Here is a 24,112-nt window from a genome sequence, read left to right as displayed (position 1 = left end):
AAAATCAAGATGGACTGGACCATTCACTATGGTTAAGTTATTCCATATGGTGCTATTGAGATAAAGCATAATGGTGATGTCCCATTTAAAGTGAACAGGTAGTGAGTGAAGCATTATATGGGAAATCTGGAAGACGTAAAAGTTTGTACTGGAATTGACCCTGGCAAAGTCTAAGTAGCCAAGGGAACTAAATAGTACTGCGACACTAAATCAAGCGCTGCTTGGGAGGCAACCCAAGGTACATCGATTCCTAGTGCATTCCAGGCATGTTCTCACTTCCCTTCGTTTTACTTTGTTTTAACGCACTGAGTACTGTGCACAGTTTTTAGCTGGGATGGGCATACCATGCCGCCGTGGGTTTTCGTTGTCGTGCTTCTTTTCCGGTTGGCCTTGGTATAATTGTAGAATGGCATGTCTAGGATATTTTATATCGTATTGTGTTTTATTTTTTATTATGTTTTGTTTTTATGTAACTAAGAGATTTTTATGTATTTAGGGAAGTAGTCATGTTTTGATTGATTTTTGATACCCCTTCAAAATTTATGTTTTAGAACTGTGTGAATGTATATATGTGTGAACATTGTTGATCTTGTTATGTTATTAGGATCAGGTACATGATAATCACTTTCTAACAATTGCATGAACTGGATAGGTAGTAGTTGGTAATATTGTCTCTATGCCATGTGTGTGAGAGATACTACCTTGTTACCTTTGTGTGTTGAATTCAGAACTTTTCTGGTTAATCTTCCCTAGGTTGAAGGATAGTCGATTAGGAAAGGATCATAGACCATTTTTTATTTTAGTCCACTTTTATTCTAAATGACCTTCCATGTGTAAATGATGTCCCTTGATCCTTGTTTTAAGCCTTATAAGCCTATTTTTCTTGTTTCACTATTCATCTTCCCATTTATGTTACAGTGAACCTGTTTTGGCCCTGGTCTCCTTGGACATTGTGCACCTTAACTCAGGCAAAATACATAAGTTGAGGGCGGCTATTATATGGGTGTGTAGTGTAAAGTGGGTATGTAGAAAGCTAAAGTAAGTGAAAAAGTTAGCATGGTTGGGTGTGGTAGAAAAAAGAAAAGAAAAGAAAAATTGTGAAAAACAAAAATGAAAGAATAAAAGACCGCACCCAAACTAAATGTGCATAAAACAATAAAAGGGAGGAATAAGGATGGAATAAAAAAATTGGCTAGTAAGTGAGACCCTAAGGATAGTGTAGCGACAAGGAGGCTTAGTCACTTGATATGTTCATATGTACCATACCAGCCCCCAAGCCTATATTACAAGCCGAGAAAAGTCCAATAGTAATCCTTACTTGACTATCTGAATGCTAAGGTAAACAAAATAAGGGAAAGCCTATGGTATTTGACATGTATTGATTGGAACTTCTTTCTGGGTGTGAGTGTCTGTTAACCTTCCCTGCATTAACATGAATTATTTCATATGAATGAGTGGGACATCCTTATTATGAGGGTACTTGAGTCATATTGCTATCTATTTGCTTGTTTTAGGTAGTGTAACTTGTATATATGAGTGGTTGTCTATTGCTAATGTAATTGCCATACCTTTATCTCATTGTGTCACCTTGTTATGCTTCATATTCATACATAGTAGGTTTTGAAAAGTGAGATAGGAGGGGGATGTTGTAATTTAAGTTTTAAATGTTGACTGACTACCTTGAATAGCTTAGATTCTCCTAGTTAAGCATTATTTTTGCTTTTATTGTGTTTTGTTGCCTGAGGACATACAAACTTTCTATGTTAAGGGTGTTGATGTGCTATAGAAATATAGCACTTTCAACACTTAAAATGGGGAAAATATGAAAGTTTTTGAGGTTATTTTGTTAGATATGATACGCTTTTTGTATGATTTGTAGTAAATCATGTTTTGGATGCTAAGTTCGTGAAAAAGATGAAAAAAGGTGTTTTGGCTACTTTTTGGAGCAATTATGGATGTTCAGGACACTTTTCGACTTGTTTGTGACTAAAGATGTTTGAGAATTGAAGAAGAGCTGAAAAAATGACTCCCAGCACTTACTAAGCCAACCTACAGATCGCAAGTGGAACGTACAGACCACAAGTAGGCAAAGCAAGTGCCAGAAGTCCAAAATCTCGAGAGCTAGCTTATAGGATTTTTTCATCCGGTAGTTGTGCCCTTGTTACTTTTTCACCCAAACTACATGAAAAAAAGTTAATATTTGCTCCTTGTTCGATATTACCATTGAAATCCTACCATTTACTTTTCTAATTTTTGTCCGTTGATTACAGCATTTGAAATTCATGAGTCCATGTATTCCCTTGGGATTCGACCCCAACCTTCGTTGGGTTATTATATTTAATAGCGACCGTATCATCTTCTAAGAGGAGGTGTATATTGGATGTTATAAACCATCTACACCCCATAGGTGCCACCTACGCCTTGCAGGTGGTTCCATAGGTGGACACTGACTTTAATTTTCCTCTTTTGTTTAGAATTGATTTCCTGGGTTCCCTTGTTTTCTATAAATATACTTTTGATGTTTTTTGTTAGCTTATGCAGTCTTAACACTTTCAAACATATATTTGATTTCGAGATTCAATTTTGATCTTGGGATTGCTTTGTTCTTGTTTTTGGTTAAATTATTAATATGAGACTTTAAGATTTCATCATAAATTCTTATGAGATTGATTTAACACTTTCAATTATGAATTCCATTGATTGTTTCACAACAATAAGAGTCTAAATCCCGTTGCTAGAGTTGTGGGAACCTTAGAGAATTGACAAAGTAAGGGAAGTGCAACGTTGTCTCAAATTGATATTTTTGCATGTACTGTGATCATCTTCAATTTAATAGATTTCTTAGCGATTGCAAATGTTATAATCCCGCCTATATTCATTACTTGCTTCACAAGAGTGGTAGAGAGTACGAAAATAAGATCACAATAGTAATTTGGAGTTAATTGTCGATATAAGCTAATCATCTTTATCTATTTAAGATAATTATCTTTATCTAATTAACTAAGACTTAAAAGGTAATAGTTAATCTGGGATCTAGGATAAGGGTTAAGCAATAATCTGAGACTCAAAAAGTAAAGAGTGAAATTCACTAAGGTGTTCACAAGATAGTTAGTGATACATAACTTATCAGATCCTACATGCAAGATATTGGGTTGGTTCAACAGCGCATAATAAACATATGATGTTGAGAAGAAAAGGGAAACATAGTCCTGGTATTCATTTCAAATTGATAACAACTAAATCATTCCACAGCTTGTTATATTTCAAAGATTACAACTACAATCCCCCTATTTAATTTCCTGTACTACCCGTTTATTTTAGGAACTTTGAGAGATAGTTCACCTATTCTATATGGGTTTGACCCCCAACCTGAGTTAGGTTATTACATTTTGCATTGACCATTTTATCATCGATTGGAGGTGTAGCTGTGGGCGATATCAACAGACATCTCCATACAGATTATTTCCCTATTCCTTCATGGCTCAGATTTCCAGATGTTGGCCAATACTTTTGAGATTGATCCCCACATGGATGAAATATTGAAAGTAAAGACGAAACAAATTGGTTTAAATAATAAGTTCACACACTTTTGATGAATGGCCGATATCATTGCTACAACGTAGGAGGAGGTACCTTGGGTGGTTGGCCCTTTGACTTGGATTAAAAAGGGTACACTGACTGTTGTGGCCAAGGTTTGGTGGACAATGGTGCGCCATAAGTTGATTCCTATGAATAGGGACAATGTGATCAGTTTTGACAAAGTTTCTTTGGTTGCGGCCATCATGGAGGGATATGAAATTGATGTAACCAAGATTATAGAGATTTATAACTGAGCGGTGAGCACGGATACTACCTTAGCCTTCCTATGCTTTTTGGAACAAATATGTTTATATTAGGGGGTGCTAGATATCCCAGGTTTGGTTTAGTTCATCCAGGTTTGAAAGACTATAGATTTGGGTTTAATCCAAGATTTTGCTAACCCCATTTCTAAGTTAAATGTGGGGGTATCTTTACTTAGGGAGATATTTCATGAAGAAAGACATGGTGGTGATAATCTAAGGTTCACCGATATTGGTTATACCCCACTGAGACAGCCCAGTTCGAGCCTCAGGCCTCGACAGATATAGCTGGTACCTCTCAAACTCTGACCCCACTTCCTGTGATGAGACCATTTATTTCTAGGCTAGCTACCGTTGGCTATGCTCTAGTCCCACAGGCATTCCTGAAATATGTGCTGAAGAAATTGAGCACCCTTGATCATAGGTTGGTGAACATTAAACAAGGAGTGCAGCCATGGGTTATAAGGGAGATTCAGGGGGAGATCAGGAATATGCAGACCCGGTTTGATAGGTTTAAGTGGTGGATTAGCCAAAAGCTAGAGGGCATTCAGGCCCCAAATTTGTAGGGCGTACATAAAAAGTTGTCCGCTCTTCGGGATGCCATAGAGGATATGTATACAAGGTCATTCCCTATTTATCCTATTATTGAGGAGATTCTATAGAAAGAAGCGCCAGATATCTAAGGCATGAAAGGAAAAAAAAATTGTTGCAGGATCTAGTGGTGAGATACAGAAGAAGAAAAAAAAAGAGGAGTAAGAAGAGTGATATTGAGGTAGCCAAGGAATCCAGTGCTCTTGATGGACAATACCAGCAGACGAGGGTATATAAGATAGATGTAGAAGATGGTAGCTCCCGCATGGGTGATATAATAGTTACAGATGTAACAGACTTGAGTGGGGGAACTGCTCTACCTCTAGAGAGACCATTGATCTCACCAACTAACATTGGTACCACGGCTAATGTGAGCATCTCAGTCACCACTGGGACCACTAATAATGAGAAAGGGGCCTATTTTGGGGCCCCCATACTGAGACTTCTTAAGTCAGCGCCTAGTGCACCCAGGTATATCCTTATTCCTTTAGTTTATATTATAGTCACTCACTGGGGATAGTGCATATGCTTTAGTTTGAGGTGGGGGGTACCATAGCCACCATGGATTTTTTTTGTCGTATTTTTTCTTTGTTATCCACGGTATAATTTTAAAACCAGCATGGCTTGAAAAAAGTGACGTATTGTGTTTTGTTTTGTATTGTGTTGTGTTTTTGTTTAACTAGGAGGAAATGAGTACCTAACGCAGTTGATATGTTTTGTTTTTTTATGCTTAAATGTGTTAGAAAATTAATACCCCTCTAAAAAAAATTTTGAACTATGCGATGTGTATATATATGTGACCATTGTGAACCTCATTATGGCATTAGGATTAGGGACATAATAATCATAGCTAGCATTTGCATGAGCTGGATAGATAGTTGTTTGTGATGCAATCCTTTGATATTTGTGTATGAGATTCTTTCCTAGTCCTCTTTGCGTATGGAATCCAGAACTTGACCGATTAGTCTTGCCTAGGTTGTAGGATAGTCGGTTAAGAAAGGATCACAGGTTGTTATTGAAATTAGTCCTTTTTTAGCCTAAACGACCTTCCAAATGTTAATAAGTATTCCTTGATCCCAATTTTGAGCCTTATAGGATATTTTTCTTATTTTCACCTTTCACCTTCCTATTTTTATTACAATGAACCTGTTTTGTCCCTGGTCCTCCTTGGACATTAGCACCTCAACTCAGTTAAATTTCCTAAGTTGAGAGTGTCTATTATAGGGGTATGTGATTAGAAGTGGGTATGAAGAGAGGAATAAATAAGAGAAAAAAAGTAGGGTTGAGTGTCGTAGAAAAAGAATAAAATATGGAAAAAGAAAAGCAAAATGAAAAAAATTGGAAAAGCAAAAAAGAAAGAATAAATGAAACCCCACCTAATCTGAAGACGCAATAAAAGAATATAAAGGGAGAAATAAGGATAGGATAAAAGAAGAAGTTGGTTGATAAGTGTAGTGCCAAGGAGGCTTAGTTACTAAATTCCCAAATGTACCATACCAGCGCCCAAGCCTATATTACAAGCCGAGTAAAGTCCTATAGTGAGCCTAATACGAATTTCTGAAAACTAAGGTAAAGAAAATAAGGTCAAGCCTATGACATTCTATGCACATTGTTTGAACTTCATTGTGAGTGTGAGTGTGAGTGTCTCGTTATCATCCCTGCATTAGCATGTACCATTTATCTGTGTGGGTGGGACTTCTTTGTTGTGAGAGTACATGAGTTGTGTTTCTAGATGCTTATTTGTTAGTGTAACTTTTACATATGCATGATTATTTGTTGCTAATGTAATGTCATAGTCTGATTCCCTTGTGTCACATTGTTGTGCTACATAGATATACACATAATTGGACTTGAAAAGTAAAAATAGGAGGGGTGATGTTTTTTAGCTGAATTTGTGTATGACTGCCATAGGTATCTTAGATTTTTCCTGGTCAAGCATTGTTGTGTAATTTTGTTTTAGTTGTGTTTTCTCAGTACATGCAAACATTCTAAGTTGAGGGTGTTGATGTGTCATGATTTCATGAAACTTTCGATGCTTAAAACTATGACAATATGCAAATACTTAGCCCATTTTGTTAGATATAATGTGTGTTTTGTGTGTGTTGCAGGAAAATTAGGTTGAAAGTGGCATGGATCAGAAAAAAATGAAAAAGCTCTAAAAAATCAAAGTATTAACTGGACTACAAGTCTGTCCACCATACAACTTGTAGCACAAGTCATAGTGATAATAGTGAAGGTTACTGACTAAAGGATTAAAATTGAGGTTGACTACATGTCACAACCCGATTTACAAGTCATAATGGCACCTATGCTATCCCGCCAGTAGGTAAGCCAAACCGTAACCCAAAGCTAAACACAATGGGTTAACTTGGTGGAATATGCCCAACATAGGAGGAAATCAACAACACGACTTATAAATAAACAAAGTATTTGAAATACATAAAAAGATAGGCAACACGTAGATACCATCACATGACCTAGTAGAATCAGTACAAGAGATTCTATATAAATACTACAAGTTCTAGAATAGTCAATAATATTTATCTCAAAAAAAAGGCTGAACATAGAAAGATAGAAGGAAATAGGAGACTCTAACTCCAAGAGCTCACCCTATCTCCAGAAATAAATCACAGCATGAATGTCGAACAACGGCAACAACTAGTACTCAGATCTACACTAAAAAAGTACAAAGGTGTAGTATGAGTACCAAACCCACGGGTACTCAGTAAGCATCATCGGCCGACTAAGCTAACTTATGATATAAGTATGATAAAATACAATATAGAATAACTAAGTCAAGGTATAGACAAACCTGGAGCAATTCCAACATTGTTGCGCATAAATAAGTAAATAAACAGGAATAATAACATAACATAAAGAATCAACACATGCAATCATAACTACAAAATTGGCCACCATATGCCAATTAGTGCAGAAAAGTAAACAATTTATCGCAAGCCCCCATAAGCATGAAAGTTACAAACAAGATGGAATAACCCACCACTATTATTTATTAACTCTCATAATACAACTATAATTCACCTATGTCATGCCTCGCTATAACCATCGATTGTCCATAGTCAGTATTCATCAATTAATCAATACTTATCAACTAACCATCATGTAACAACTAATCCTCATGTATCGACTAATCATTTTTTATCAACTAAGCATAGTATTACCAGAATCCATTCATATTATATAACCATTTCCTCATTTTTAAACTTAGCTAGATTCACTATTGTTAATATCACTCCGATATCGTCATATCATAATAAGTATATCATTATAGTATAATATGTATATCCAAACTCAAATTGGTAAGTATAATCAGCAATATCACTATAATTATCATCATTGATATCATCCTCAACATCATCACTAATATCATCAATATCATAGCCCTCCTCTGGACTTGCACCGGGTATCAATAGTTAGTATCATCATTATTATCTGGACTTGAAATAGTATTTGCATATTTCATAGCATAAACAACATCGAAACTCAAACTAGTAATCATACAATTATTTTTTATGCCAATAGCATAATTATTAAAGTATTGAATAGCATAGCTACTAATATAGTTATTTAGTATGATCAATAATCATAATCAAAAGCATGATATATAGCATAATCATCAATATAGTAAATAGGCATGATCCTTAGCATAATCAATAGCATAATCTCTAATATAATCAATATTCATGGCCATTAATATAACCAATAGCATGATCACTAGTAGAGGCAGTATAAATGTTCTCTAGCATAATCAATGGTATGATCACACCTATAGTGATTACATTATTACTAACGTAATTCATAAGTACTATCAATAACATAGTGAATAACTTATCAATAGCATAGTCAATGGCTTTTCAATAGCATAAAAGATAGCTTATCATTAGTATAATCAATAGCTTTATAAATAGCTAGTCCATAGAAAAATCTATAGCTTATTCATAGCATAATCAATGGCTTAATCATCAAAAAATTAATAATTCAATCAATAGCTAAAGCAATAGCTCAATCCATGGCATATTCAATATTCTACCTAATTAGTACATAAGCATTACTTTCAGTGTCAACCCATCATAACCATCAAGTACAAAGGAGTCTCAATATCAATACAATAAAAATTTCCTATATGTACACAAGCATATAAAAGGTCTTCAATAACTAACACAAGTAAGGCCTAAGGCGGGTTGAAGAGCCCACTTCTAAATTTCCAAAATCCCTTACCTAGCAATGCCTATCCCAAACTAGGGTAAGGTATCTAAATACACCATTAGATGTTGAATAAGCCACAACTAGCCCTAGGATACCAGTTACTCCTCATATAAAGCAACTAAGTCAATTCCACCTAAGGTAATGGAAACTAGGGTAAGTTTCACCTTGAACCCAAGTGACTAAGGCATTCTCCTCATTGGTTGAGTAACTAATGTATTTCCATCCTAAACAAGAGCCACAAGGTCAACTTCACCTAAGGTATGTCTAACTAGGCTAATTAAGACTCAAAAGCGATATCCAAATAGCATAAACGGTCTAACTAACCAAAGTTTTTAAATTTATAACACCATGCCTAAAACCCATCCCAAATCTAATACATTATCATAAACATATTATGAATTAGCTCAATCTAACAAGGGGTGAAACCTAGCCTACCTGGACGCCGAAGAAAGCTTAAAAGATCTGTTAAATCACTATTTTTTCTTGAAAGCTTTCGCAATATGTCAAGCTATCGGGATCACATTCTACTTAACAATATGAGAATAATGATACCCATATTGTACTATTGTACTTCATTTCCAAAGATTACCCAAAATCCCATGTGGTTCCTATTTATGAAAAATTGCATTTTTGAAACCAACCCAACGTTCCCTCATGCTCAAGGAGTCATTACCCTCAAAAATAGGTGAAATGTGAGCTAATTTGGGGATAAATTCAAGACTCCAAGGTGTAGGGACAAGAAATGGAAAAATCTACCATGAAATTAGAGGAATCTTACCTAAAATTATATGGAAAATCACATAATCAATCAATATCTAAGCTCCCAAATCACCCACAAGAGTAAATCTCAAGCTTTTCCACTATGTAGGGTTTTAGTCTCTTGAAAATAGAAGAAGAGATGGGAAAATTAGGCTAAAAAGGGGTATTTACACCCATACTAGGTTCTCGAGTGTTGCTATCATGACACAAGTATTGCAATCGTGAAAATTTGGGGATACATATAGGAATCGTGATCATGACACTCAGCCCTGCTGTTGAGGAATCTGTTGTCCTGCTCAAAGGAGTCATGATCACAGCCCAAACCATCATTATCACAATGCACTTGATCCAAATTTCTAACAACATCTCGAGGTTCATTTGGAATCTCATATATGAAAACAAAATATTTAACCCTATTAAATTTGACATTTAGGATGCAATGGCACAATCAAAATTTCTATCAGAGGTTATTTTAATAAAAAGTCAGTCCCAAACCCATATTCCATTTTCTTAATATTTTAACCAATAGTCCAAAATGAGCTCGGGTGTCTCGGGATCCAAACCAAGAGTCCTAGCCTAAAATCAATATTTCAAAGCTGCTGGAATACTCAAAGTTTAAATTTAAGGTCATTTGACTAAAGTTTTTGCCTGGTGGCTATTTGGAACCAACGAAGACTTCAAAATAGAGAATTGGCTCTAAAAAACAAACAATCTGGCCAGTAATCGTACTTTTAGTCCTAGCAAGTCATAAATGACATAGGGCAGCTATAGGAAAGCTCTAATAGCAAAAATAAGTAAAAATATAAAAAATGAGTTGAAGGGTCATTACAATATCTACTACTAAAGGAACTTTCATCTGCAAAAGTTGAGGGATTAGGATAGTCCTAAAGTCTCAACAAGTAAAGATACTATTTCTACATCTCTCTCTCTTGATCTCCCAAGTGGAATCCTCCACTGGGCTATACATCCACTGAACTTTAACTACAGGAATTTCCCTAGTGCACAACCACCTAACATCTATAGCCAATATAAGCATAGGAACCTCCACAAAGGTCAACCGCTCATCCAACTGGATTGAGTACCATCTAAACACATAGGATGGATCTGGAATATATCGCTGCAACATGAAAAATAGAAAACTGGATGAACAACAGCAAAATCTAGCGGTAAATCTAACTCAAAAGCCACCTCACCAACTGTACAAAGAATTTTTAAAGGTCTAATATATCTAGGCTTGAGCTTTTCCTTCCTCCCAAACCTTATCACACCCTTAATGGGTGATACACAAAGGATTACTAGATCACCAACTTTAAATCTCAAGGCACGAAGCCTACAGTCTGCATAGGCCTTCTACCTTTTCTAAGCTGCTCTCAACCCGCCCTGAATAACCCTAACTCTATCCAACGACTCCGGAAGTAAATCAATACCACAAGGTCTAAAATTAAATATCTTAAACTATCCAATCAAGGAATGACACCTCCTACCATAAATGACTCAAAAGGTATCATCTCAATACTTGAATGGCAACTATTATTATAACGAAACTCTATCAAGGCTAAGTATTCCTCCCACTAGCCTCTAAAATCCTTAACGCAGGCTCAGAGCATATCTTCAAGCACCTAAATAGTTTACTCAAGACTGACCATCTGTGTAAGGATGACAGGTTGTACTAAGGTCCATCTGAGTGCCTAAATCCTCCTAAAAATCTCTCTAAAATCTAGAAGTGAAGATGGAATCTCGATCTAAAATGATAGATATGGGCACCCATGCAAATGGACTATCTCACGAACATAGATAGGGGATAACCTTTCAGCATTGAAAGGCATCTGAATAGGAATAAAATATGCTGACTTGGTCAACCAATCCACGGTGAACTAAATACCGTAAAAAACTCAATAAGTATGAATAAAAACACTAACAAAATCCATGGTAATCCGCTGCCATTTCCACTCGAGAATGGTCAATCTCTAAGTTAATCCACTAGGTCATTGATTCTCAATCTTTACCTGTTGACAACATAGGTAACGAGATACAAAATTTGGCATATCTCTCGTCATCCCATTCCACTTATAGTACGGTCTCAAATCTCTATACATCTTAGTTGTGCCTGAATGAATAAAATATCTGAAGTTGTGAGTCTCGTGTAGAATAAACTAAATCTAGTCATCAATCCTTGTAACACAAATATAGATATCAAATCTAAAAACACCCTTAGAATATATGGTGATCCTCTTGAACTCGCCACTCAATACCTCATCATGAAGGAAGCATAGCTTACTATCCTCAAACTGACAATCCTGAATTTTCTCAAATAGAGAAGACCTCAACTCAAGACTATCAAAGATCCTCCAAGGGTATGAAATATCATGGAAAACTATCAAATTTGCTAAGGATTGAATGTCCCATGCCAACAGCCTCTAAGAAACTAAAATACAGGCCAAGCTACCTATAATAATGGCCTTATGACTCAATGCATCTGCTACCCATTTGCCTTACATGAACCATACAATAGAGAGATATCATAATCCTGAAGTAGCTCTATTTATCTACGTTGCCTAGAATTAAGCTCTCTCTAGGTTATAAAATGCTGAAGACTGTGATGATTGGTTAAAATATCACAATTCATACCATAGATATAATGCATCCAAATCTTAAGCATGAAGAATACCGTTGCCAACTCCAAATTATTGGTGAGGTAGTTGAATTCGTTCATTTTAAGCTGCCTCAAAGTATAAAAAATAACATGACCCTGATGCATCAAAATGCAACCTATATCAATACTAGAAGCATCACAATACATGGTGAATTTCTCATCTTCAACAAAAAAGATAGAATAGGAGCTGAAGTGAGAAATCCTTAAGCTTTAAAAAGTATGACTCACACTCCTCGAACCATCAGAAAAGGACCTCAGTCGGAGTTAATTTGGGCATAGGCACTGAAATAGTTGCAAAACCCTTGATAAATTATCTATAATAACTGGCCAAGCTAATAAATCTACAAATCTCGATCGGAGATATAGGTCTATCTCTATCACAAACCACCTCAATCTTAGCTGGGTCTACCATAATACCACCCTAAGATACCACATGCCCAAGGAATGTCACCGACTCATGCCAAAACTCACACTTAGAAAATTTGACAAATAGCACTTGATCTCTCAAATTAGAGAACGATTATCAAATGTTATGCACGCTCCTCTCTACTCTTTGAATACACAAGGATGCCATTGATGAACATAATCATGAAGGAATCCAGATAAGGCCTGGACACTGGGTTCATCAAGTCCATGAACACAGTTGTAATACCCAAAATTTTCCAGATCTATACCCATCAAAAGAAAGGTCATTGAATTATCTTTCCAATGCTTCCAGTCTTACCAAAATCCGTTATTGGGATAAAAAGTTATGGAGAAGTTTCTAAGGCTCTGTCAAATTGCCAGTGACAATGAATATGGCAATGACTTATTGTCAAACATAATGAATTATAGTGTCCATCGTACGACTTGTTATCTGTCCAAATGAGTTGTTAAGTGGACCCGTAATCACAACAGAAAAAAACTAAGAACTCAAGTCCTTTATAATGACTCTCTATGATAACTCAATATCAAAACCAATGAGTCACCAGGAGAAAAGTCATTGTTGTAATAGTAAGGACCCAATACTCAGGTCCTCTAACAATGACTCAAGGCCATGACTCGTTACCATACCTAACAAGTCATTGCCTCAGTTATTATGACTGTTATCAGTATTTTCCTACATATTTTTAAAAGGGCTTTTTGGTCTTTTACCATTTTTTAACCCCAAACCCACGTTGTTTGGGTAACCCTAGACCAATTATTAGGGGTTAATATTACCCTAACACCTCATAAATTCAAAATCAATAAACACTTAGCAAAAAGTGTAAATTTTCTCTCTCCAACAGCAGAGTAGGATTCCTCAACTTCAAGTTTAAATTCCAAGAATCTCTCCAAGACTTCCATCTTCAGGTATGTAGGATTTCATCAATGGGCTCCATCCATATATTGAGTCCCAATAACTTCTCAATTCCTAAGTTTAATTTCCTCCATAAAGTGTTGGGTTCCAGGCCAAATATGAGTTTACTTAATTCCTTTATATTATGCATATAATTAAACCATAAGTACATGTTTTCCCATAGGAATAGCATCCTCTCATACTCAAAATTATAAATTTCCTTTTTATTGATAAGTCATTGAGTTTTGTCTTGAGTTATTAAATTTCCTAGTATGATCAGCTTTTGATATTATTATGTTCAGTTACATTAATCAGAGCTGGTGGGTTATAAACACCCGATACCTACGGATTCATACATATATCAGTTTACATGTCTTTGAGCACTTTAGATTATCAATAATTAATACTTTTAGAATGAGATCATGATGAGTACTTCAGTTTATATTTTACTATTATTTAGTTGGGAGTAGTACTTAGCACTGAGTAACTGCAAAGATAACCAGTCACCCATCAGTTAGGATTGAGACCGCTAGTAGAAGTCCCCAAGTTCCAGAACTATGGCACCACCATAGGTTATAAGGGGTCACATATAATATGTGGTATGACACCCTAGTCATTCAAGACCTCAGTTTAGTTGATCTATACCAATCAGTGTTAGTACCCTTGGCAAGGTACTATCACTCTTCCAACAAGGATTACAGTTGGACCCCAATTTTCTCAGATTAGGGTATGTTGGTTATTGTTAGATCCCATAGTCCTTAGTTTATGTTTCTATATATGTTTAAATTCAGATTATGCATGACTATATCCCAAGAAGGATATGGTGTTCTTCATTGTTAGGGTAGATTATGTGTTCCGGATATGGATAGTTTAAGGCAGCAAATATTTGAAGAAGCTTACAATTCTCAATATTTTATTCACTTATGAGCCACTAATATGTACCATAATTTGCAGAAAGTCTATTGGTGGAATGGCATGAAGAAGGATATTGCAAAATTGGTGGCTAAGTATAAAAATTGCCAGTAGGTAAAGGTTGAGCACCAGATACCTAGTGGTATGCTTCAAAAATTTAATATTCCCACTTAGAAATGGTAAATAGTAAATATGAACTTCTTTATAGGGTTGCCTGATACGCGTTGACAAGATAATTCTATTTGGTTTATCGAGGACTGATTGACTAAGTCAACCCATTTCTTGCCAGTTAACACTTCAGATTTGAATGAAGATTATGCAAAATTCTATCTTGGTGAAATTGCTTGGAGTCCCTTTGGCCATGATTTCAGATAGAGGTACCCAGTTTATCTCTCAATTTTGGAAGACTTTTTAGAAGGGTCTTGGTACCCAAGTTTATGTTAGTACAGCTTTTCACCTGCAAACAGATGGTCAGGAAAAGAGGACAATTCAGACCTTAGAGAACGAACTAAGAGCATATGTATTAATTTCTAAAGAAGTTGGGATAATCAGTTGGCTTTGATTGAGTTTGCTTACAATAACAGCTATCACTCTAGCATTCAAATGACCTCATTTGGGGCATATTGGTTGGCTTGAGGTAGGCAAATTTTCTTGGATAAGGATAGATTCAGTGCATAAGGTGATGGAAAATGTTCAGATAATTAGCTAAATACTAAAAATTGCTCAAAATCATCAAAAATCATATGCAGATGAGAGGAGGGGGGCTTGAGTTCGATGTTGGTGATTTTGTCTACTTGAATATTTTTTCCATGAAAGGGGTGAAGAGATTTGGTAAGAAAGAAAAGTTCAGCCCCTGTTTTGTTGGTCCTTACAAGATTTTAAGTCGATATGGTAAGTTAGCCTATGACTTGGAATTGCCTATAGAGTTAACATTAGTGCATCTAGTTTTCCGTGTTTCCTTGTTGAAGAAATGCATTGGTGAACCATCATCAATAGTCCTTTTTGAAATGATTGGCATAGAAAATAGTCTCTCTTATGAAGAGGTCCAAGTTGAGATCATTGATCGTTAGATTCATAGGCTGAGGAATAAAGAGGTTGATTTGGCAAGGGTTCTATGGAGAAATAAGTCAGTTGAGGGAGATACTTGGGAAACAGAGGCCGATATGTTGGACAAGTACACCCCATCTTTTATCTTTGAACCCAGTTCCATCTAGATATTTTCATGTCATAGCATGCATTCATGTGTTTATTATAGTCCATGCATCAGTCATAGATTCAAATATCAACTCCGTGCTTAGCTCGTAAGTGTCAAAAGAAAAATTTCATCTTTTTCCCTAGTACCTCAACTTAGCTAGGTTCATTCGTGGATAAATAATCCTATGGGAGAGATATTTTAATACCCTAAATTTTTAAGCTCTAGAACCCGTTAAAATAAAGGCCATTGAATTAGCATTCCAACACTGCCAGTCTTGCCAAAATCTGTTATCAAGGTAAAAAGTTATGGAGAAGTTTCTAAGGCTTTGTCAAAATACCAATGACAACGACTCTGGCAAGGACCCATTGTCAGACACTATGAGTCATATTGTAGAATCATTGTCACAATAGTGAGAGACCAAGGAGTTCATCCGTATGATGATGAGTCCAGCATACGACTCATTATCATTCCAAATAAGTCATTAGGTGGACTCCTCATCACAATAGAAAGAAACCATAAAATCAAGTCATTGATAACAACTCTCCAGGATGACTCGTTATCAAATCCAATAAGTCATCGGTGAGGAATCATTATCATGACAATAAGGACCCAAGGCTCAGGTCCTCTAGTAATGAATCTAGGCCACGACTCGTTACCAAACCCAATGAGTCATTGCCTCTGTCTTTACGACTGCTATTAGAATTTTTCTACACATTTTAAAAAGGATTTTTTGGTCTTTTCCTATTTTTAACCCTAAACCCACTTTGTTTGGGTACTCCCAGACCAGTTATTGGGGGTTAATATTACCCTAACACTTTATAAACTAAAAATCAATCAACACTTAACAAAAAGGTGTGATTTTGTCTTCTCTAATAGCAAAGTAGGGTTCCTCAACTTCAAGTTCAAATTCCAAGGATTTCTCCAAGACTTATATCTCCATATGTGTGGGATTTGATCAACGAGTTCCTTCAATCCATTAAGTCCCTATAAATTCTCAATTCCCAAGTTTAATTTCCTCCTTAAAGTGTTGGGTTCCAAGTCAAATATTAGTTTACTTAATTTCTTTAGTTTATTCTTGTAATTAAACAAGAGTACATGTTTTCCCATAGGCATAGCATCTTCTCATACTTAGAATCATAAATTTCCCTTTCATTGATAAATCATTGAGTTTTGGTTTGAGTTATGAAATGACCTAGTATGATTAGCTTTTGATATTATCATGTTCAGTTACATAAGTAAGAGCTGGTGGGATATGAACACCTGATACCTACGGATTCTTGCATATATCAGTTTATATGTATTTGAGCACTTCAGATTATCCACAGTTGATACTTTCAAAATGAAATCATGATGAGTAATTCAATTTATGTTTTAGTGTCATTTAGTTTGAAGTAGTACTAAGCACCGACTGAACACAAGAATGACGACTCACCCGTAAGTTAGGCTTGAGACCATTAGTAGAAGTCCCCAAGCTCCAGAACTACCGCTCTAGGTTATAAAGGATCACCCATTATTTGAGGCACGATAGTGTAGTCCTTTGGGACCTCAGTTTATTGGATCCATGCCATATACTTTGCAAGGTACTAGCACTCTTCCAATTGAGGTTATAGGTGGGACCCCAATTTGCTCAGATTGGGGTATATGGATTATTGTTAGCTTTGTTCATTTTTCAGTTTATGTTTAAGTTCATATTATGCATAACCTTTTAATCAGTTATTTAGTTATATTCAGTACATTTTTATACTTTATTTTGAAAACAGTTCACCATGTTTCATTCATTTATGTTCAGCTTATATTAGTTAACTTTCCCATCTCACATTCTCAGTACATTAAAAGTACTGATCGTATACTTTTCTACACTATATTGTCTTACAATATAGGTTCAGACTCTCAGTACCTGGATCGCACTTGGTACCTTTTTGTACTATCAACTACAGTATTGGTGAGTCCTCGTCATTCAAGGACCAGTTATCAGTTATTTATTTCAGCATTTGTTTTTGTTTTATTCAATTGGAGTTAGTTGGGGGCATGTCCCAACAACACATAATGTTTAGAGGCTTTTAGACAGACAGACAGACAGACAGACAAATATTTAGAATTTCAGCTTGTTAAGTATTTCTGATAGTGTTAATATTGATTCCATTATCATTTATTATCAATTTATTTTTGGTTCAGCATTCGCCCAATATTTTGTTATTTGTTCTATATTATTAGTATATGCCAGGCCATAGGTTAGCTTGGGGTCACTTATGACTCTAAGCACTGTGTTACAACTAGGATGTACTCTCGGGTTGTGATAGTTGCTAGGGAACTAGTCAAGACAAATGACATCACCAAGAACTCATAATGATAATAATGGGTTCTAAAGGATGTCTTTGAGATATCCTCAATTTCAATCCTTGGCTGATGGTAACTAGATCTTAAATAAATATTAGAAAACACTTCCACTCCCTGAAGTTGGTCAAACAAATCATCAATGCAAGGCATAGGATAATGGTTCTTCACTGTCACCTTATTAAGCTACCTATAATCAATACACATACACATGTCACCATTTTTCTTCCTTGAAGAAAACCTAGGAGCTCCCCAAGGAGACATAATCGATCTAATAAGACCCTTACCAAGAAGGTCCTAAAGCTGAGAATTCAGCTCATTAAGATCTCTGCAAGATCCATATGGTAAGGCTCCATAGAAATAGGTTGGGTTCTAGGCTCAAGATCAATAGCAAATCAATCTCAAAGATAGGGAAAATACCAGATATATTGGTAGGGAACACATTAGAGAACTTCTGAACTATAGGAACAGAGTCAAGCGATGAAGTCTCCATACTAACATCACAAATATAAGCGAGATAATACTCGAAACCCCTCAAAATAAGCTTCCTATAATGAACATAAGAAATAATCCCCATTGGCTCGTGGTTAACCGTTCCTTGCCACAGGACTGGGGATATGCCTGGCATGGCTAAGGTAATGGTCTTGGCAAAATAACCCATGACTGCATGATAGTGGGATAACAAGCCCATGCCCAGAATAACATTAAATTCCACCATATCTAGAATAATAAGGTCAGCATAAGTATTAACATCTATAACAGTCACAAAATATGATCTGAAAACCCAATCCACAACTAAAGAATCACCCTTGAGAGAAGATACATGCAATGGCACAGACAATAAATCCCAAGATAACTCTAACCATGGAGCATAATAAGTGTACACATAATAATAAGTGGATACTAAATCAAATAAAGCAAGGGCCAACTGACGGCACACCAAAATTGAACCTGTAACAACAGCATTCGAAGGCTCAGCCTCAGGCCTATCGGGTAATGCATACAACTAACTATGCTTGCACTTGGCTGGGATCTTGACCGACCTCATTTATTTCCTACCTAAAAAGCTCATAAAGTACTGTAGAAACCACCCACCTGAAAAACACCTCTAGTTGTGGGGTATACTTCTCTAATGGGGGGACACTTTAAGATGAAGAAATAATTGCCCTATAAGTAGGGCACTCTCGTGAATAGTGACCATGATCTCCACAACTATAGAATGTCCCAAGAGATGAACTAGAACTAACAAATCTAGCTGACCCAGTGTAACCACCATGTATAAAATGACCAAAAGATTAATCCTTTAAAGACTGACCATTACCCTGACCAGGGTGATCACTAATATTAGACTGACTTTCGTTAGTTATCTGAAGAGTTTCCTAAACCAGTTGAATGGGCTTACTCTGAGCCTGATAAGATGGATGTAGAAAATATATACCATGAAAATGGCTACCTCTAAATCAGGAACTACTATGACTATCATTGAAACTGCCCTGATGTCTAGGACTCTTATAGATGCCCCCACAGGCCTCACAATGAATTTTCTCTATCATCCAAGCGTGTTCTAACACCTCAACAAAAGACCTACCCACAGTAGCTAAACTCCAAGTAGACATACAAAGGGGAAGCCCCAACCCTTTAAAAAAGAAACAAACTCTCTCATACTCAAAAGTAGTATGACAAGACAACATGTTAAAACAAGCCTCATACTTCACAACAGACATCCATCCCTACTCCAATCTCGATAAATAATCTTTCAGGCAATTCTTAAGGCTGCAAGGCATATACTTCTCCAAGAACATTTGAGAAAACTGAGTCCATGTCAAAAGAGAAGTTTAAGCTGGTCTAAAATCTATATAACCTCTCCACCAATGTTGAGGAGTCAAGGCAACTAAAAGATAGTGTAATACATACCACAAGTCTCAACAAGGCCCAAATTATGGAGCCTATCCATAAAAGCAATCAGAAACTCATATGTATCCTCGCCTGCTGCACCAAAAAACCTAGGTAGAACCAATCTCAAGAATCTACCCAACATCTTCTACTCCTCAGCAGATGTAGCAGGTTGAACAACCATTGGCTGAGCAATCATCAATGCAGAAGGAACTACAACTCTGGGAGCCATAGCTACAGGTTACACCACCACCTCATTACCACTCTAATCTATAGATTATTCACCATTAGATGTTGCACCACCAACTAACCCTGAAATTTGAACTAAAGCATCTATGAGCACTAAAGAAGAAATGAACCCTAGTGGAGCTAGGGCTGGTCCCTAGCCCATTGCTAGTTGTGGTGAAAGAATCTTTAGTTCAGGAGTGCTAATAGGGTCTGGTGAAGGCTCCCTATCCTAGCCCCTAGTTGGGGACATATCTCATAGTTGTCCATGACCTTTGGGTCATCTATAAATAGGGTCGGGACCCTTAGTCTCGGTCTCGAGACCCTCGTCTCTTGTAGTAGTAGTAGTAGTATATGTCCTAGCCAGTTCCGAAAGATATTAGTATGATAATTGTGATATTAGTAGCATAAAATGAAAGATAACATAACTAAATCAAGTTATAGACAAACCTGAAGCAATTCCAATATTTTTGTGTGTACATAAGTATATAAACTGGAATAATAACATAGCATAAAGCATCAACACATACAATCATAACTACAAAATTGACCCTCATAAGCTAATTGATGTGGAAAAATAAAGTACCTATCGCAAGCCCCCATAAGCCTGGACGGTACAAATAATATAGAATAACCCACCACTATCATTTATCAACTCTTATAATATAACTTGAATTCATCCATGTCATGACACACTATAACCATCGATTGTCCATAGTATTATTCATCAATTAAGAAACACTTATAAACTAACCATCATGTAATAGCTAATCCTCATGTATCGACTAATCATCCTTTATCAACTAAGCATCATTTATCAACTAATCATAGTATTACTAGAATCCAATCATATTATATCATATTATAACCATTTCCATATTTTCAAACTTAGCTAGAATCACTATTGTCAATCTCACCCCGATATCGTCATATCATAAAAAGTATATCAATCATAGTATTATATGTATATCCAAACTCGAACTAGTAAGTACAATCAACAATATCACCATAATTATCATCATCGATATCATCATCAACATCATCACTAATATCATCAATATTATCATCAATACCATCATATCATTATCAATACCTTTAATATCATCATTAATATCATAGCCATCTTCGGACTTGCACCGAGTAAAACTAGTTCATATCATCATTAGGGTTGGGCATTCGGTTTGTTTGATTTGATAGTTTAATATCAGTTCGGTTTTTTTATTTTCAGATTGACAAAAATGACAACCGTAACCAAACCAAAATAAATTTGGTTCGGCTCGGTTTCTACAAATTTGGTTCGGTTATTTTAGATTTTTATTTTAGTTTTGAAGATTAAAATAGTGAAACTCTCTTTGTTATGTCTAGACATTTAAAATTAATGATTTTTTTAAAATAATTCAATCCTATTTTTCATTCCCAGATATAAATAACTCAACATGGATGAAACTAAATGATATAACCATAAGTTTAACATAATATATAACTTCATTATGCATAAGTTTGCATAAACAGTCGAAACTCAGAAGAGTGGTCACTACCAAAAAGACCACAGTCAGCACTGCGGGCTGCAGCCCACAATGGTGTCGTCTGGTGCCGGCTCTGATGTTGTTGTACAGACGATAATCTCACTGATGGTCTAAGTTTGATCGATTGTTCGACTATTGGACTGATGTATGTTATTAGTTGTATGTGTTGTGCTATTACTTATTAGTTATTAGGGTTGTTATTCTATATTTATATTATATTATTATATATTAAATATTATGTATATATAATAAAATATATATATATATATATATATTATTAATTATTTATAGAATTTTGGTTAATCCGTTTATCCGAATTAGTTTTTTTGAAAAATCAAAAACCAAACCGTTTAACTTAATTTTAAAAATTGAAAGCCAAAACCGATCCAAAAAACCAAAAAACCAAAAAACCAAAGAGCCAAACCAAAATTTTTTGGTTTTTTGGTTTTTTTGGTTTAAACCAAAATATGCCCAGCCCTAATCATTATCATTTTCTATACTTGAATCAGTATTCATATATTTCATAGCATAATCAATATCCATACTTAAACCTGTAATCGTACCATCATTTTCATAGCCAATAGCATAATCATTAGAGTATTTAATAGCATAACTGTTAACGTAGTTATTTAGTACGATCGTTAATCATAATTGAAAGCATGGCCTCTAGTATAATAAATAGTATAATAGTCAATATAGTAAATAGGCATGATTCTTAGCATAATCAATAGTATAATCGCTAATATAATCAGTAAGATTGGTCATTAATATAACCAATAGCATGATCACTAGTAGAGTTAATAGACATGGTCACTACATAATCAATGGTGGGATCACTCATAGAGTGATTAGCATGATTACTAACTTAATTCATAAGTGTTATCAAAAGCATAGTCAATAACTTATCAATAGCATAGTTAATGACTTTTCATTAGCATAATAGATAGCTTATTATTAGTATAATTGATAGCTTGTAATAGCTTGATCAATAGCTAGCCCATGGAAAAATCTATAGCTTATCCAAATAATAATCAATTGTTTAATAATAGAATAATTAATAACTCAATCAATAGCTATAGCAATAGCTCAATCAATGGCATATTTAATATTCTACCCAATTAGTACATAAGCATTACTCTCAATGTCAACCCATCATAACTATCGGGTACAAAAGCATCTCAATATCAATGAAATAACCATTTCCTATATGTACACAAATGTATAAAGGTCTTCAATAACTAACACAAGTCTTGGCCTAAGCTGGGTTGAAGAGCTTACTTTTAGATCCCCAAAATCCTTTACCTAGCAATGCCTACCCCAAATAAAAATAGGGTATGTAAATTTACCATTAGATTTTGAACAAGACAAAACTAGCCCTAGGATAGCAATTCCTCCTTATATAGAGCAACTAAGTCAATTCCACCTAAGGTAATGGCAACTAGGGTAAGTTTTACCTTGAACCTAAGTGACTAAGGAATTCTCCTCATTGGTTGAGTAACTATGGTATTTTTATCCTAAACAAGAGCCATGGGGTCAACTTTACCTAAGGTATGTATAGCTAGGATAATTATGCCCTAAAAGTGGTATCCAAATAGCCTAAATAGTCCAACTAACCCAAGTTTTCAATTTTATTATACCAACACCTAAAATCTATCCCAAATCTAACACAATATCATAAACGTACTATGAATTATATCAATCTAATAACGGGTGAAACCTAGCCTATTTGGACGCCGAAGAAATCTCAAAAGATCCACTAAATCACCATTTTTTCCTTTTGAGAAGCTTCCTCAAGATACCAATCTATCAAAATCACATTCTACTTATCAATACAAGAATAATGATACCCATATTGCATTATTGTGCTTTAAGTCCAAAAATCACCCAAAATCTTATATGGGTCTAATTTATGAAAAATTATGTTTTCTAAACCAACCCAACATTCCCTCATGATCAAGGTGCCATTATCCTCAAAAATATGTAAAATTCGAGCTAATTTGGGACTACAATCATACTTCTAACGTTTAGGGATTTTGAATCAAGAAAAGGGAAAATCTACCATGAAATTAGAGGTATCTTACCTCAAATTCAAATGAAAATCACACAATCAATCAATATCTAAGCTACAAAATCACCCACAAGAGTAAATATAAAGTTTTTCCATTATTTAGGGTTTTGGTCTCTTGAAAATGGATAAAGGAATGGGAAAATCGAGCAAAAGGGGTATTTATACCCATACTAGGTTATTAAGTGTCTCTATCACAACAAAAGTATAGCAATCGCAGTAATTAAGGGCTACACATAGGAGTCACGATCACGACACTCAGCCTCATGATCACGGCATCTACTACCATACTCAAAGGAGCCACGATCGTAGCCCAAACCATCGTTATTGCAATGCACCAGATAGAGCTAAGACTTATGCAAATGAACTATACAAACCTATCAAATTTGATCTTCTGGATGTAATGGCGTAGTCAAACTTGAAATTCAAGGAGGGGGTGAATTGAAATTTCTTTAGTCGACTGGTCAAGTTAGACAGTCAACTCCCCTGCAAATAAATATACTTAAACACAATAAAGTTTAGAATTAATGATGCAGATAAGTAAATAATCATATAAAGCAACAACACAATAATTT

Source organism: Capsicum annuum, chromosome 5, assembly GCF_002878395.1.
Source record: "Capsicum annuum cultivar UCD-10X-F1 chromosome 5, UCD10Xv1.1, whole genome shotgun sequence".
Taxonomy (NCBI): Eukaryota; Viridiplantae; Streptophyta; class Magnoliopsida; order Solanales; family Solanaceae; genus Capsicum; species Capsicum annuum.
The sequence above is the reverse complement of the archived record's forward strand: the minus strand, read 5'-3'. Positions refer to the sequence as shown.